Source organism: Primulina tabacum, chromosome 6, assembly GCF_025594145.1.
Source record: "Primulina tabacum isolate GXHZ01 chromosome 6, ASM2559414v2, whole genome shotgun sequence".
NCBI lineage: Eukaryota > Viridiplantae > Streptophyta > Magnoliopsida > Lamiales > Gesneriaceae > Primulina > Primulina tabacum.
Genome location: NC_134555.1, coordinates 40,595,018 through 40,612,059, shown reverse-complemented (window position 1 = coordinate 40,612,059; position 17,042 = coordinate 40,595,018). Strand labels below are relative to the sequence as shown.

At 39.0% G+C, this 17,042-nt stretch overlaps 1 protein-coding gene and 1 non-coding gene across 2 annotated transcripts in view; both read right to left on the bottom strand.

Moving 5' to 3' along the window:
• The window catches only part of LOC142549549 (uncharacterized), a 46,087-nt gene extending 29,321 nt beyond the window's left edge, over positions 1-16,766 (bottom strand). The window contains exons 1-2 of the mRNA XM_075658539.1: positions 16,655-16,766; positions 16,514-16,536 (exon numbers count right to left, since the gene is read on the bottom strand). The gene's annotated coding sequence lies outside the window, so the exon portion shown is untranslated. The remainder of the gene's footprint in view (positions 1-16,513; positions 16,537-16,654) is intronic.
• Positions 4,155-4,261, bottom strand: LOC142550381 (small nucleolar RNA R71). The gene has a single exon (XR_012821344.1). It is a non-coding gene; the product is annotated as a small nucleolar RNA R71 (small nucleolar RNA).
• Positions 16,767-17,042: the final 276 nt, after the last annotated feature.

The window sequence follows — 17,042 nt, the reverse complement described above, 5'->3', positions numbered from 1 at the left end:
TGCCTCATTGATACATTTTGAAAGCATAAAAGACTTGTAGTCTTAGACAAGAGTTGAAAGCGAAAATTGTAATTTTGGTTTGTATATTTGTTTTTTTTTGCGATTTCGATCCCTATCTGTTGCATAATTTCAACCTAATCCGCTCTTTTTTTGTGCAATTTTATTTCTTTTTCCGACATGGTGCCATATGTAGCTGACGTGGCGTTGACAAGATGTTCATCAGCGCAATGTCACATCAGTACTATAGCAGACAAAAAGACTAAATTGTCGAAAATAAAAATACAGGACTAAAATTGAAATTTTACAAAACAAATGACCAAAATTGAAAATAGTCAAACATATAGGACCAAAATGCAATGTTTCATAGTTGAAATGACGCTTTCTGGAAAAAAAACATAGAATCCAGTAATCTTGGTAATATAGAGTTTCTAAAGTTCCTTGATATCTTTTTAATGCGATCACAACAAGAATGAAACTTTTTTTAAACTTATATGCACCCCATTTATATGGTACAAATAGGTCTTGTCAGGAGTCATATATAAACCACAAGAGACAGCTATGTAAAATTCCTCTCGCATTTGGTTATCGATAGAACCATGCTCGCCTTAAGGTGTAGCAATGTGAAAATATATAGATACAGCTTCAAGTACCTATGTATCTCTATATCTAAAAAAATGAAATCGGTACTGAAAAAATAGAAGATTTTATTGCCATGTTTATAATGTACATTCAAGATCTCAGGAGCAATTCTTTACAAGATCGTGATTAAAGAAGAAATGATAGTTCAGCCTCCATGACACAAATCAGTATTTACGAGCTATAAAATTTTGACTGCAGAAGTAAGAGATTGCCCTAGCTAAAGACAAAACAGTATGCTAGTAATTTGGACACAAGTAAAAATAACGAGAACGTTACAATAAATAAATCATGTGCATATTTAAGTTACATCTGTGCATATTAAACAAACACTAAAGAAATAAGTTTTACAATCATAATATAAGATATTTTGTGGATATGTAATTGTCACTGGCCCCATGAATGCATATTAAATCATATTAAGTGAAGCCACAATCGAAAATATGATCTTTGTTATAAATCAGAGAATGTATTTTATAGTGGGTTGATTCCTAACTCCAATCGTACAAAACAAAATAAGACCTTTTTTGGTTTGTACTCGGACCATAAGCTATCATAGTTTCAATATCTTTCAGGTTCGCCCTTCAAGTTACAAGCTGGATTTTGGTGGGTGTGGGTGTGGGCGTGGGCGTGGGCGCTCCAAGCTTATTCTAACTGTGGATAACGGTCCAAGGATTTACATCTCCAATAAGAGCATATGTCTCAGTTTTGATTCATAAAATGAAAGGAAATACACGCATTAGGTAGCTTCCAACCTACGACACATTGTGAGACTTGTTCTTCAAATCTGATAATGAATACGATGTCGGAATAGTTATTATACAACATCCAAGCATAATAGATTATCACAAGATTGCATCATGCACTTTCAACATTCCTAGAAACTAGTAACATAAATGATGAAGCTTTGTTGCTGTTCCAGAATACTGCCTAAACCCATTTTAGCTCTGGAAGATATCCCATATTACAGCTAGGACCTGATATCTGCTACAGAGAGGCAGAGGCCTATCCGTCGAACGATCACATTCCCAGCTAAATCGTAATATGAAAGCATTAAACATTTATCATAAGATTTGTGATAAGTAATTGGTATTTTAAAAATAGATGAGTACCTAATTTGTCATAATTTAAGTGAGATTCCACATTATGATGCATGTCGAGTTTTTATGATTTTATTCGTTTTATGCATTAATATGGTATAATAATTAATTATATTGTTATTGCAGGTGAATGAAACAAAGAAACAAGAAAATGACCATGAAAGACCAAAAGCAACAAAGAAACGTGAAAATGACCATGAAAGCCCAAAAAAAACACCACTTTGGGGAAGAAAGTACGGAGTCCTGGCCCATCACGAAAAGTGGGAGTTGCCCTCCAGAATGGAAATAATTTGGACAGTGGTTTCACTGCCCCGAGGTCATTCTGAGGGGTCACAGCGCTCGGACAATGTGTTGGAAGAGTCCTAAGGCGGCTAGAACTCAACTTGGACATATGTGTAAAATATGGAACCGGTCTATTCATGAGATGATTGACAAAAAAAAGAAAAAGAAAACCCATAAGAACACAGAGAGAAAAGGGAGAACTGATAAGTGCATTAAATGCACTTATATTATTCTTATACTTCATATAGATTGTTAATCTGTTGGGCGGAATTACGCGCCTTTTGTTGTTTTTGGTCTGATTGCAGGTAGCTAGGTGCGGCCACGACATGGGCGTGAAAATGAACCAAAATGGCGCTTAGTAGAAGACATGTGAGCCAAGCATGCGCAACTAGGACAGAAAGATTGGCGCATATGCGCCCTCAAAGCCGCGCACATGCGCGGTCCATACAGTGAGATGCGCGAGTAAGATCGCGCATATGCGCGAGCAGTGCCCCAAGAAGTGAAATACCGAGAGCAGCGCGCATATGCGCGGCGCAAAGTTCAGAAATAAATAGGCGTCGGCGTGTTTTTTTTAGGGGTTCCGAAATATTTTTAGCACAGCCGTCACACCACTCGAGAGAAAGGAGAAAAAGTGAGAGCGCACGGATCACGGGACGCGAAGAATGGAGATAGAAGACGGTGAATCCGGACACGGAGAAGCACTTTCATCTCTCGCCAACACGTTCTTAATTCGGTTTCTTATTTTTACGTTTTTAATGATTACAAACAGGTTTTGTGGTGATTTAAATTCGAGCATGAACTAATTTTATTTTCTAGAGATTGATGTAGTCGTGGTTGAACCTATGTGAACGACGATTTGAATTTTCATTGAATTATTTCATCATGTTTATTTGTGATGTCTTGTTTTTAATGCTGTTGAATTACTGGCCATAATTCGATTGATTCCATAATTGAAATCTAACACTCGACAGAGGGGATTGAAATTAGGACAGAAGAAATCACATCGTTAGATATTTATAACGTGCAAAAGACGTATAACTCTGACGAATCCATAAAAGAACCTTGTTTACTTTTATTACGTGTTACGTGATTTTGAATAGACATATTAAAATCAGTAATAGGTAGTACATTTCTTTTTAACACTCGACAGAGGGAATAGAAAATACTGTGAGTTCTTGGTTAATAAACATGGTGCAATTTAATTAAATGTTAGTCAATGTTAATTTAGCATAGGGGAGACTCGACGAAATCATATCTCTAGATTTATTTTCTCAGTGAATTTTCTGCTGCGTGCTAGAATTACAGGAATTGTTATTTTATTTGAATTGATTTTAAACCAACTATTTGATTCGTTTAAATAAAGTTGAGCTATGTCAATGGTGGTAATTAATATACAGTTTTAAATATTTCCTCTTCGTGGGATCGATATCTGTACTCTAACCAGTACTAAAACTTGACACCGTATACTTGCGGTAGTGAAAATATTCAACAAGTTTTTGGCGCCGTTGCCGGGGAGTAAACTATTTAATTGCATATTGATATCATTACTAATTAGTCTTTACTTTAAGTTAGACTTTATTTTATTTTATTTTAGTTACTTTGTTAATCTATAATCTTTTTGTTTTGCAGTGCATGCGAAGATTTCAAAATCCTGACTTGCTAATTTTTGATCCGGAAATCGAAAGAACTGCCAGGAGATTAAGGAAAGCAAGGAGAGACGAAATTAAAGCGATGGCTGAAAACAGAGATAATCAGAATGAGCTTCCAAGAAAGGTGCCAATCCGGGAACATTTCCGCCCAGTCATAAACGCTCACTACTCTGGAATAGCTCGTGGAACTATTGCTGCTAATAATTTCGAGCTAAAGCCCGCACTCATCAACATGGTTCAACAGAACCAATTTGGAGGAGCAGCCACCGCAGATCCCCATCTTCACCTCAGAACTTTTCTGGAGATCACGGATACGGTAAAAATTAACGGTGTTTCTGACGAAATTATTCGATTGCGCCTGTTTCCATTTTCTCTCAGGGATCATGCTAGGAGCTGGCTCCAATCTCTACCGCTGGGAAGTGTTACTACTTGGGCAGATTTGGTTATGAAGTTCCTGTCAAAATACTTCCCTCCTGCTAAATCTGCTCAGCTGAAAATAGATATCACCAACTTCAGGCAGAGAGAATTTGAAGTATTGTATGAGGCATGGGAGCGATACAAAGAATTACTCAGGAAGTGCCCGAATCATGGCTATGCAGATTGAGTTGTTTTACAATGGTTTAGATGGGCCAACCAGAGGGAATGTGGATGCAGCCGCCGGAGGTACTATTTTTTCTAAAACACCTGATGAGGCCTATGATTTGCTTGAACAGATGACCATCAACAGTTATCAGTGGCCGAGTGAAAGATCTGGATCAAGGAAACCTGCTGGAGTGTATGCTGTAGACCCGATCACATCACTTACTGCACAGGTTTCGGCATTGGCCGCACAGATTGCAGCGATGAACAAGCCAGGCCAATCTACGTCTGATGTAGCATTGGTGACTGCTGAGGAAGAGCCAGTTGTGGAGGAAGCTCAGTACATCAACAATCGTGGCTTTGGAGGTTATCGAGGTAATCCTCCCCCTAATACTTACCATCCAGGTTTGAGGAATCACGAGAATTTCTCCTATGCAAACAACAAGAACGTGTTGAATCCCCCACCGGGGTTCAATACACAAAAAGGAGAAGGAAAGCCATCTTTTGAAAATCTAGTTGGCACATTTGTGACTGAGTCTGGGAAGAGAATGGCGATAACTGAGTCTCGTCTTGATAACATGGAGACACACATGGGCAATATGGGTGCCACGATGAAGTCCTTGGAAACACAGATTGGGCAACTAGCCAATGCTTTAAAAGATCAGAATCGAGGACAGTTTCCCAGCAATACCGAGGTGAATCCTAGGGAATAGTGCAAAGCTGTCACACTGAGGAGTGGCAAGGAAATTGGGATCCCAGAGCCTACTGAAGAAAGTGAAGAGATTACAGTTGAGGAAGATGAGGAAAAGAGTGCAAGTGTTGGAGAACAGAAAGTGGAGGAACCTAAGAAAGTGATTGAGCAGCAACCTTTACCTAAGGTAAATCTTCCATATCCACAGAGGTTCAAGAAGAAAGGACTAGATGATCAGTTTGCGAAGTTCCTGGAAATTTTCAAGAAAATACACATCAACATCCCATTTGCCGATGCATTGGAGCAAATGCCCAATTATGCTAAGTTCATCAAAGATGGGATGTCCAAAAAGAGGAAACTTCAAGAGTTTGAGACCGTAAAGCTGACCGAAGAGTGCAGTGCAATACTTCAAAAGAAATTACCACAGAAACTCAAAGATCCAGGGAGTTTTACTATTCCTTGTGTTATTGGTGGTTCTAGAGTAAATAGAGCTTTATGTGATTTGGGTGCTAGTATAAATTTAATGCCTTTTTCTATTTACAGGACATAGGAACTTGGCGAGGTGAAACCTAGCACTATTACTTTGCAGCTGGCGGACAGATCACTTACCTATCCACGAGGGATAGTAGAGGATGTGCTGGTAAAGGTAGATAAATTCATATTTCCTGCTGATTTTGTCATCTTAGATATGGAAGAAGACCAGGAGACGCCACTTATCTTTGGACGGCCATTCCTAGCTACTGGAAAAGCCTTGATTGATGTGCACAAGGGCGAGCTCACATTGAGAGTAGGTGGAGATGAAGTCGTGTTCAACATCTACAACACCATCAAGGGACCAAATGAGGTAAGTACTTGTAATAGCATTGATATAATTGATTCATGTGTATCTCATGTTGGTGCAGGTAGGATGACAAAGGACTCTTTGGAGAGATGCTTGTTGGAATCAGCTTCTACACTGGATGAAGATGACTGGGATGTGCGAGAGGAGTTACTTGCTCTCAATACGCTACCTAAAGAAAAGAATAATGCCCAACTTGAAGAGTTACTTGAGGATGCAAGTAAAGAGGTACCAAAAGCATCCCCTGTATTGAAGGATTTACCGAGTCACTTGTGCTATGCATTCCTAGACGAGGGTTCGTCACATCCGGTAATTATATCTTCTGCTCTTACTAGTGATGAGAAAGATAGGTTGTTGAGGGTGTTGAGAGAATTTAAATCTGCGTTGGGATGGACAATTGCTGACATAAATGGGATTAGCCCTACTGTTTGTATGCATAAAATATTGATGCAGGAGTCCTATACCCCTTATGTTGATCATCAGAGGAGGCTTAATCCAGCCATGAAAGAAGTTGTGAGGGCTGAGGTATTAAAATTGTTAAATGCTGGTGTTATTTATGCTATATCTGACAGTTCTTGGGTTTCACCAGTACAAGTAGTGCCTAAAAAGGGAGGTATAACTGTGGTTAGAAATGAGAATAACGAATTGATTTCAACTCGTCCAGTGACTGGTTGGCGAGTGTGTATAGACTACAGGAAATTGAATGATGCGACTAGGAAAGATCACTTCCCTCTTCCCTTTATTGACCAGATGCTTGATAGAGTAGGTGGTTATCATTATTATTGCTTTCTAGATGGTTATTCAGGTTACAATCAGATTGTCATTGCACCGGAGGATCAAGAGAAGACTACCTTCACTTGCCCCTACGGTACATTTGCTTTCAGGAGAATGCCATTTGGTCTCTGCAATGCACCTGCTACTTTTCAGCGGTGTATGATGGCCATATTTTCTGACATGGTCGAGGAAATAATGGAAGTTTTTATGGATGATATCTCTGTGTTTGGTTCATCTTTTGATCATTGTTTGCAGAACCTAACGCTTGTTTTGCAGAGATGCCAAGCAAAGAATCTAGTGCTGAATTGGGAAAAATGTCACTTCATGGTCTCAGAAGGTATTGTGCTTGGGCATAAAATTTCAGCTAGAGGGATAGAAGTGGACAGAGCCAAAGTTGTGGCAATTGAAAAACTCACACCGCCGAAAAATGTGAAAGGAATCAGAAGCTTCTTGGGACATGCCGGGTTCTATCGTCGTTATATTAAAGATTTCTCTAAAATTACTAGACCTTTATGTAACTTATTAGAGAAAGATTCTACATTTATTTTTGACGATGATTGTTTACAGGCGTTTAACAGGATCAAGGCAGCATTGATCTCTGCACCCATCATGATAGTGCCTGATTGGAAGGAGCCATTTGAGCTCATGTGCGATGCTAGCGACTATGCTGTGGGAGCAGCATTGGGACAAAGGCGAGACAAGATGTTTAAAGCCATCTACTATGCAAGTCGTACACTCGATGCAGCCCAACAGAATTACACCACTACTGAGAAAGAGATGCTAGCAGTGGTGTTTGCATTCGACAAATTCAGAACATATCTCATTGGCACCAAGGTAACTGTTTTCACTGACCATGCAGCTCTTCGCTACTTGTTTGCCAAAAAGGATGCCAAGCCCAGGTTGATACGATGGATACTCCTACTTCAAGAATTTGACTTTGAAGTCAAAGACAAGAAAGGTTGTGAGAACCAGGTGGCTGATCACCTATCACGACTAGAGCTGGAAGAAAGAACTGAAGGTGGAGCTATCAACGAGTCGTTCCCAGATGAACAACTTTTCAAGGTAAGTGTTACACATCCGTGGTTTGCAGACATAGCTAATTTCCTTGCTGCAGGAGAATTACCTTCAGATTTAACGTATCATCAAAAGAAGAAATTTCTTCATGATGCAAAGTTTTATCTGTAGGACGATCCGTTCTTGTTCAAGAGATGCGCTGATCAGATAATCAGACGATGTGTAGCAGAGGAAGAAGCGGGTACGATTCTAGAGCAGTGTCATTCCTCACCCTACGGTGGACACTTTGGAGCATCTAGAACAGCAGCTAAGGTACTACAGTCAGGTTTCTATTGGCCTAATTTATTTAAAGACGTTTATACTTTAGTCAAGTCATGTGATAAATGCCAAAGAGTTGGCAATATTTCTAGGCGACGTGAATTACCACTAACAAATATTTTGGAGGTGGAACTTTTTGATGTCTGGGGTATTGATTTTATGGGCCCATTCCCATCCTCTTTTGGTCAATCTTATATTTTACTTGCTGTTGATTATGTGTCAAAATGGGTGGAAGCAATCGCCACCAGTACTAATGATGCTCGAGTTGTTGTTAAGTTTGTCCACAAGAACATCTTCACAAGATTCGGAACGCCTAGAGCCATTATCAGTGATGAAGGTACGCATTTCTGCAACAAAATTTTTAACTCACTATTGGCCAAATATGACGTGAAGCACAGGGTGACACTGGCATACCACCCGCAAGCTAATGGGCAAGCAGAGGTATCCAACCGGGAGATCAAGCAAATATTAGAAAAGACAGTGAAGACAAACCGGAAGGATTGGGCGATCAAGCTAGATGACGCGTTATGGGCGTACAGGACTGCATACAAGACATCTATCGGGATGTCTCCTTATAGGTTGGTCTTTGGAAAAGCTTGTCATCTCCCTGTGGAACTGGAGCACAAAGCATATTGGGCTGTGAAAAGGCTCAATTTTGATATGGGAGCATCTGGCGAACAACGACTGCTGCAACTGAACGAGATGGAGGAGTTTAGGAATGATGCATACGAAAATGCCAAGATATACAAGGAAAGGACCAAGAAATGGCACGACAAGCAGATTCTTCGACGAGACTTCGAACCAGGACAACAGGTGTTATTATTCAATTCTCGACTGAGATTGTTCCCTGGTAAGTTAAAATCACGATGGTCTGGACCATTCACAGTGGAAACAGTGTACCCACACGGTGCAATTGAGTTAAAATGCAACAATGGTCAGACATTTAAAGTCAATGGTCAGAGGGTCAAGCATTACTTTGGAAATGAAGTGCGACACATGAACAACATCCCACTGCGAGAACCAAAGTAGACTGAAGAAAGTCAGGCTGATGACGTTAAACCAAGCGCTGTGTGGGAGGCAACCCACATTTATTTAGTTTTGCATTCATTTTATTTATTTTATTTCGATTCTTTAGTTTATTAATTTTAATTTTCTCAAGTATTAATTTGCATTTTGCTATTTTTTTGCAGGTATAAAAAAAAATCGAGAAGGTTATGGATAGTGTGCCCCGCGCACATGCGCGACGAATTTCCGCGCACATGCGCGATATTGGCAGAGAGCTCGGCGCATATGCGCCAATCCTGGCGCGCATATGCTCGAAACTTACAGAGAGGTCGGCGCATATGCGCCAATACTTGCGCGCATATGCGCCATATTCCAGCATGCCGGCCAGTAGCAGACGCGCATATGCGCCACTTCATAGCGCGCATATGCGCGCGACTCAGTTTAAGAAAAAAAAAGGGGGATCGCGACTTCAGAATTCAGAAACTCACTCTCCCTCACACATCACAGCACCTCCCTCCTTCAACACTCCACGCCGCCGCTCTTCCTCGGAAGCCCACGCCGCCGCCTCCCACTACCGAAAGCCGACCACCGCCTTCACAACAGCAAATTTTCCACCAACACTCCGATTTCTGGTAACTCTCTTGTGAAGTTAAAGGCTTTATTTCGAAATTTTCTCAAATCTTGAGAATAGTTGAGAATTGATGTTCGATTTTTAGAGGAACTTCTGTTATTGTGACGTGGGTACTTCGTTTTGTTCTAAATCAGTTTGTGATTGGGGCATATATCGTATTGCTAACCAGATTAAGTGGTTTGGTGAAATTATAATCGTTACCTATATTGGGATGTGATTACCAGATTTTTCTTTTGGCTCTTCAATTGTTAAATTTAGTCGGTGTTGATTGTGATATTGGATTATTGAATTGATATGGCGCCGAAAAAGAGGTCAAAAAAGGGTGTCTCTTCCTCTTCAAGCTTCGATTCTCACCGATTCTGGAATGAGGAGGCCCAGCAGATATATGACAGTACTATGACACGGCCTATAATACCGGAACGGGGGTTCAATTTGTCCATTGCACGTGGTGTGATTATAAATGAACTGGAACGAAGGCAATGGGTGGAGTTCGCTCAACACCCGTCGGACGCCGTTATTTCCATTGTGCGAGAATTTTATGCCAACCTCCGGATTCGCCATGAGGAATCCAAAGTATTGGTCCGAGGGAAATTGGTGTCGTTCGATTCTCAAACGATCAACACGCTTTATCAGATGCCCAGTTTCGATCAGGACGAGTACAGTGAGTTCCTCGAAGAAGGAGTTAATTACACAGAGGTCATCCGGACCATTTGTGAGGCCGGCGCCGTATGGAAAATGAGCTCGAGCGGGCCTACATCTTTAAAGAAAACCGACATGGGTCCTAACGCCAGTGCATGGACATCTTTTGTACTAGCCCGCATCCTCCCGTCCTCTCACTACTACGATGTCACCAAGGACAAAGCCGCATTGGTTTATGCCATCCTGACGAGCAAATCAATTGACGTGGGGAAAATCATTTATGGCTCGATTATGAGAGCCGGCGCAGGGTTAGCCACGGTTGCCCTCCCTTGTCCCCACACTGTTACCGAGCTATGCCGCCAGGCCGGCGTCTCATGGGCCCCTGATGAACCAGTTCTCAAGCCAAAGGCCCCCATTGTTGCTTTCTTTGGAGGCGCATCCTATGTTCCCTATGAGTTGCCGAACGAAGAGGAGCCCCCACAAGCACATATTCCACCACCACATGCAGCAGCCAGAGAGCGCAGGGGAGACAGATTGAGACGACTAGAGATTGAGATGCAGGATCAGAGGCAGTTACTAGTCGAGCAGCACCAGGTGCTAGATTCACTTCAGTACCGCACGGACCACTTTATGGGATTCATGATGGATTTCACCTCCGTGCTCGCTCAGCGGTTCCCGCCTTTAGGTCCAGAAGATCTCATGTTTCCCCAGCCACCTGCATGGCCACCACAGTATCCAGGACCTCCTCCACAGGCCCCACCCCAGCACATGGATGAGGATGTCGATGATGATGACGGCGAGCACTGACGCTCGTCGTGTGAGGTATGCGTGTCCCATTTCTTTCTTGTTTATACATTGAGGACAATGCATATTTTAAGTTTGGGGGGTGATTTGATTATTTGATCTGAGTTGATTTGATCTGAGTTGATTTGTTGCTTTGATGTTATTTTTTTTTATGTTTAATTAAAAAAAAATGTTTCATTTAATCTTTATGTTTTTCTTTTCGTAGTCGTTAATTGTTTTTTTTTTTTGGAATTGTGGAATTAAGGTAATAACCAAACAATGATGAGAGTTGACCCGAAATTCATGTTGTTCCTTGATTACGAATCCGAATGCATGCCATCTTTACTTAACCGTTTACACATTAAATCACGATTGCTATGATTGTTGATACACCCGATGTCGAGAGAGTGTTCATGTGGTTTGTGATTTGAAATGAATGAGCGGACACCAAAACCTGCATGTGATTTCTTGTTGTTGAGCTATATGTTCACTAACACAAAAATGATTCAGGCAGTCTTTGATTTATGTTGGGCCTGTTTTTCCTTGAATAAACTGTCAATTGTTAGCCCTTTGAGCCTAAATGAGAATGAGATGTGATTTGTTCTGTTTGAATACCTGAAAACATGATCTGTCTGTGTTTGTTGATTGGTAAAGTGAAAGTAGTCTAGAACTTAATTTGGCACTCTTCGAGGCGAGATACGGGTATTGTGTGACTTAGGGATGATTTAGGCGATTTTTAGAACGTTTGAGCCTTTCAAGCCTACCCATAACATCATATACACCCTAGTGTCCCATGTTTGAGCTTAATGAAAATCGAATGGAGTGTGCCAAGGCACACAAAAGCCCCCATTCGTATCAATTCTAAACTCCTACGTCAACTACCAACTTTTGAGCATATACACTAGTACTTACCGAAAACTGAGAGAAAACGAACCTGTGTATCACTACAAAAGTTCATCTCCCTTGTGTGCATATAAGAATATCATGAAAAGGTGAAAAGAAAGAAAGAAATGTCTGGAAAAAAAAAATGTTGAATAAAGAGGGAAAGAGTATGGCATGTGATGTAAAAAGAAGGACAAAATGGTGAAAATGTTGTGGCAAGGCAAGTGGAAGTGAAACAAAAGGAAGGAGACGCGTGTTGAAAAATAAATTGGTTTGTTTTCTCTCACTTTTGACTCCCGACCTTCATTTGAAGCCATTAGCCATAGCCTAATGTTATAAGCTTAAAAGACCTATTAACCAAGTCACACGTACCCAATATACTAGTGGAAAAGAGATGTCAAAGTTAAGCCTATGGACACTTGAAAAATACCGTCGATAAACACAGAATTTGATTGTGTACATGTGCGCATCTCATGATATTGGATTTTATTTGGTTAATTGTTGCCTTCATAATACCACTTTGTTTAGCCAAATGTTACCCTATAAGTCCTGTTGATTTGTGAAGGTGAATGTGTGCTTCAATGGTTTTGCTAATTACGTGTGTGTCGAGGGGTCCAGAATTTTATGAAAAAGAAAAAGTTATGAACTTATTTTGGCATTTGGTTTGGGTAAACGAGAATAGCAAAATACACACGCACGTGAACTGTGAGTAATGTGGCATGTGTTTCATTCAAAATCATGGAAGCTGTAATCTCTGAGGCTAGTGGTTATCCTTTTATTCCACAATTCTTGTTCGTTTAGTTATTTATTTATTTTTAGGATTTGTTTAGTCGAGTCTAGTTAATGTTTTATTTATTTTCATTTTGATTTTGCTCGGGACTAGCAAAAGTTTAAGTTTGGGGGGATTTGATAAGTGCATTTTATGCACTTATATTATTCTTATACTTCATATAGATTGTTAGTCTTTTGGGAGGAATTACGCGCCTTTTGTTGTTTTTGGTGTGATTGCAGGTAGCTAGGTGCGGCCACGACATGGGCGTGAAAATGAACCAAAATGGCGCTTAGTAAAAGAGATGTGAGCCAAGCATGCGCAACTAGGACAGAAAGATTGGCGCATATGCGCCCTCAAAGCCGCGCACATGCGCGGTCCATACAGTGAGACTCGCGCATATGCGCGAGTAAGATCGCGCATATGCGCGAGCAGTGCCCCAAGAAGTGAAATACCGAGAGCAGCGCGCATATGCGCCGCTCATGGCGCGCATATGCGCGCGGCGCAAAGTTCAGAAATAAATAGGCGTCGGCGTGTTTTTTTTAGGGGTTCCGAAATATTTTTAGCACAGCCGTCACACCACTCGAGAGAAAGGAGAAAAAGTGAGAGCGCACGGATCACGGGACGCGAAGAACGGAGATAGAAGACGGTGAATCCGGACACGGAGAAGCACTTTCATCTCTCGCCAACACGTTCTTAATTCGGTTTCTTATTTTTACGTTTTTAATGATTACAAACAGGTTTTGTGGTGATTTAAATTCGAGCATGAACTAATTTTAATTTCTAGAGATTGATGTAGTCGTGGTTGAACCTATGTGAACGACGATTTGAATTTTCATTGAATTATTTCATCATGTTTATTTGTGATGTCTTGTTTTTAATGCTGTTGAATTACTGGCCATAATTCGATTGATTCCATAATTGAAATCTAACACTCGACAGAGGGGATTGAAATTAGGACAGAAGAAATCACATCGTTAGATATTTATAACGTGCAAAAGACGTATAACTCTGACGAATCCATAAAAGAACCTTGTTTACTTTTATTACGTGTTACGTGATTTTGAATAGACATATTAAAATCAGTAATAGGTAGTACATTTCTTTTTAACACTCGACAGAGGGAATAGAAAATACTGTGAGTTCTTGGTTAATAAACATGGTGCAATTTAATTAAATGTTAGTCAATGTTAATTTAGCATAGGGGAGACTCGACGAAATCATATCTCTATTCTCTAGATTTATTTCCTCAGTGAATTTTCTGCTGCGTGCTAGAATTACAGGAATTGTTATTTTATTTGAATTGATTTTAAACCAACTATTTGATTCGTTTAAATAAAGTTGAGCTATGTCAATGGTGGTGATTAATATACAGTTTTAAATATTTACTCTTCGTGGGATCGATATCTGTACTCTAACCAGTACTAAAACTTGACACCGTATACTTGCGGTAGTGAAAATATTCAACAAGAACAAGGACTCAAGAGAGGAGAGGCAAGGAGAGAGGGTTAAGCAAATTCAAGAGATTAAAGACCCTCTACCTATTTATTTCTTTTTCTTTTTCTTTCCATTATTCCATGATTTTTTCAAATATTATGTAATTTTTTTTGGTTAAAAACTTGATAGTCTAAATGTCGTGTCTTTATGATTTTAATTAGTTTTGTGCACTTATAAGTTATATATAATAATTAGTTATATAGATTTTGTAGGTGAATGAAACAAAGAAACACGAAAACGACCATCAAAGCACAAAAAAAAACTTTGGGGTAGAAAATATTGCTCCCTAGGCGCCCCTCATGAAAAGTGGGAGGCATGTGGGAAGCGCCCTCAAGAATGGAAAATATTTGGACATTGAGCCCGGATTTTCAGTAAGGATAAAAGCTAACAGATTCTGGCTTTTGATCATTCATTGCACTTTTTGGTCGATATGGCTCGAGAGAAATAACAGAATATTCAAAGACGAGTTTGCTTCCGCGGAAGAAGTATGGGAGTTGATCAAATTCAGGCTTGTGAATTGGACAACGAAGCTCAAGGAGTTTAATCTTTTTTCCATTTCATATATTGTTAGGGACTGGAAGTTTGTACTGTCTTGAAATTTGTTTCTAGCATAGATTAATGTCGCGGATTACTCATCCGTTACATCTGTAACACTTTTATTTCCATTGCAATTTAATATAAGTAATGTTTCCTATCAAAAAAAATTAATATCTCGATCACTAATTAATTTAATATTTGGAAATCATGATGAGTTCAAGAGAAAATTCATTGATTAAGCTATAGAACCGAATAATTATATGTTGGTTTCATATAGGCTGGTAGATAGACTTGCAAGCCTGTGTGACCTTTGATTGAAAAACCTAAGCCTTCTCTGCCTTGTTAAATGAATTAAAGCGTGAGGATTTTCGGTTAACAATTCAAAGCATAAAATCAACTAAGGGAGGATAGCCTAGATTCGAGTGAAGTGTTGAGGAAATACAGTAATCAGAGATCTCAGTCACATTGATTTCTTGATTCTTGTTGTAGTTAATTGTTTATTTATTTTATTTCCTTTAATTTAACAAAATTTGCTCGAATTTGTAGGTTTAAATAAGGTAAAAGAGGATACGATTTTAGCAATTAACGATCACTTAAGCACACTCCTAGTGAGAATGGCACTTTATCACTTGCTAAGGTCCAAACACATGCAATTGAACTATATCAAAGTCGTACAATTTAGACCAAACAAAAATAGCTAGGAAAGATAAAACAAAGCATTAAAGTAAGCTATCAAAAGGTAAAACCACCCATGAAAGATAATAAATTGTCAAAAAAACTTCATCCCCAGCCCACCAGTATCACTTGCACAGATCAATTCAGCGCCTAGAGAATCTAAGTAGGAATACCACCGTATTCGACCAATAGTTTCCGCTGAAACTATAATGACAAACAAGCATCATAACAAACATGAGCATCAGCCAAACCTGGCCACATCTTTTGATTCTGGTATCTCCAACCAGATAAAAACATTTCATCATAATGCCATTCTTCATAATAAGAAGTTTACTAGTTATGGAATTTTAGCTAATTTATATGGTTATTAGATATGTTACACTCCTTCAACAAAAGATTTAGTAAACATAGTTCTGCTCTTAAAATTATATGTAAGAAAACTTTAGAACTTTTTGACAATCATGTATGGGGTGCCGTACTAAAGAACTTGACATGGAAATTTTTAAACCAAAGCATTGAAATCAGTCATAAAGCTATCTTGTTTCTCTGACTATATTTAAAATCATCCCCCAATATCACATCATCACAGTGATGTACCTTTCTCCAATCTGCTCTACCATCTTTAATGGAACATTCAAATCACTTTGATTACACTAATGTGAAACCATCGACTGTAATTTAGTTAAAGCCGCTCGAAATACCCAAAGCCATGCGTAGCAAACAATTATTATACTAGCCTGATGCTTTATATGTTCTATTTCGTTGTCCATTCATTAAAATAATGATGTCCTTACAACAGAGGATTCTTTTATGTTTCTTGACATTACAAAAATAAAAGACACTGGATGTTTGAAACGCTTAAAGTAGCAATATTATTCCGAATTAATATCCAACCAGTCATTAACATATGCTATTTAACATTTGTATTCTACCATTTTTACTGTTCGATTGGAAGGAAAACTTCACCAAAATTTGGTATTTTCCCAATTTGGTTAAGCACTCGTTCCAATCTTTCCTATATCAAAAATCGAGATTCACTTTTGAATATAAGACAGATCAAATCATTGCACGGGATTTTAAAAATAATAACCAAGAAATCACCAGATCTCATCACTACCCATTACAAATATTAAAAAACAAAGCAGTTGATGACAAAAATAAAGTTGTCAGCATCCGGGCAAAAAAAGAAAAGAAAAAGCTTTTTATGCTAATACCTCGTTGAATCTTCACAAAATCTCTGCAAAAGAGATATAAGGATGAAAATATATGAGAAATAAGCCGTAACAAAACTGAAAATTGAACATTTTACCACAACAAAAAAAATACTGAAAAGAAATATACACAGATTAACTTACAGAGACGAAAAGTATCAAAAATGGATTACTGCGCCGCCACACACAAAACTCAGAGAGAGCTGACTCCAATCCGACGGTAAATTTTGTGTGAGAGAAAGATGGATAGATAGGAATTCCCTGTCAAAATTTATACTCGGAGCAAAAAAATGAAATTTGAGAAATCGCAATTAGATTCTGTTGACATCATTTGACCATTTTATAAATCAGAAATTTATAATTAAATTTGGAGTCCAAAAAGATTTTGTTAATTCAAATTCTTAGTTTTTGTTGTAAAAATCAATGTGTCGTATCTCGCACAAAGATTTTGTAATCAATGCATTTTACTTTATTAGAGAATTCATTCTTTAAAAAAAATTTCTTATTTCGCCGACTAATGTTGTTCATATCT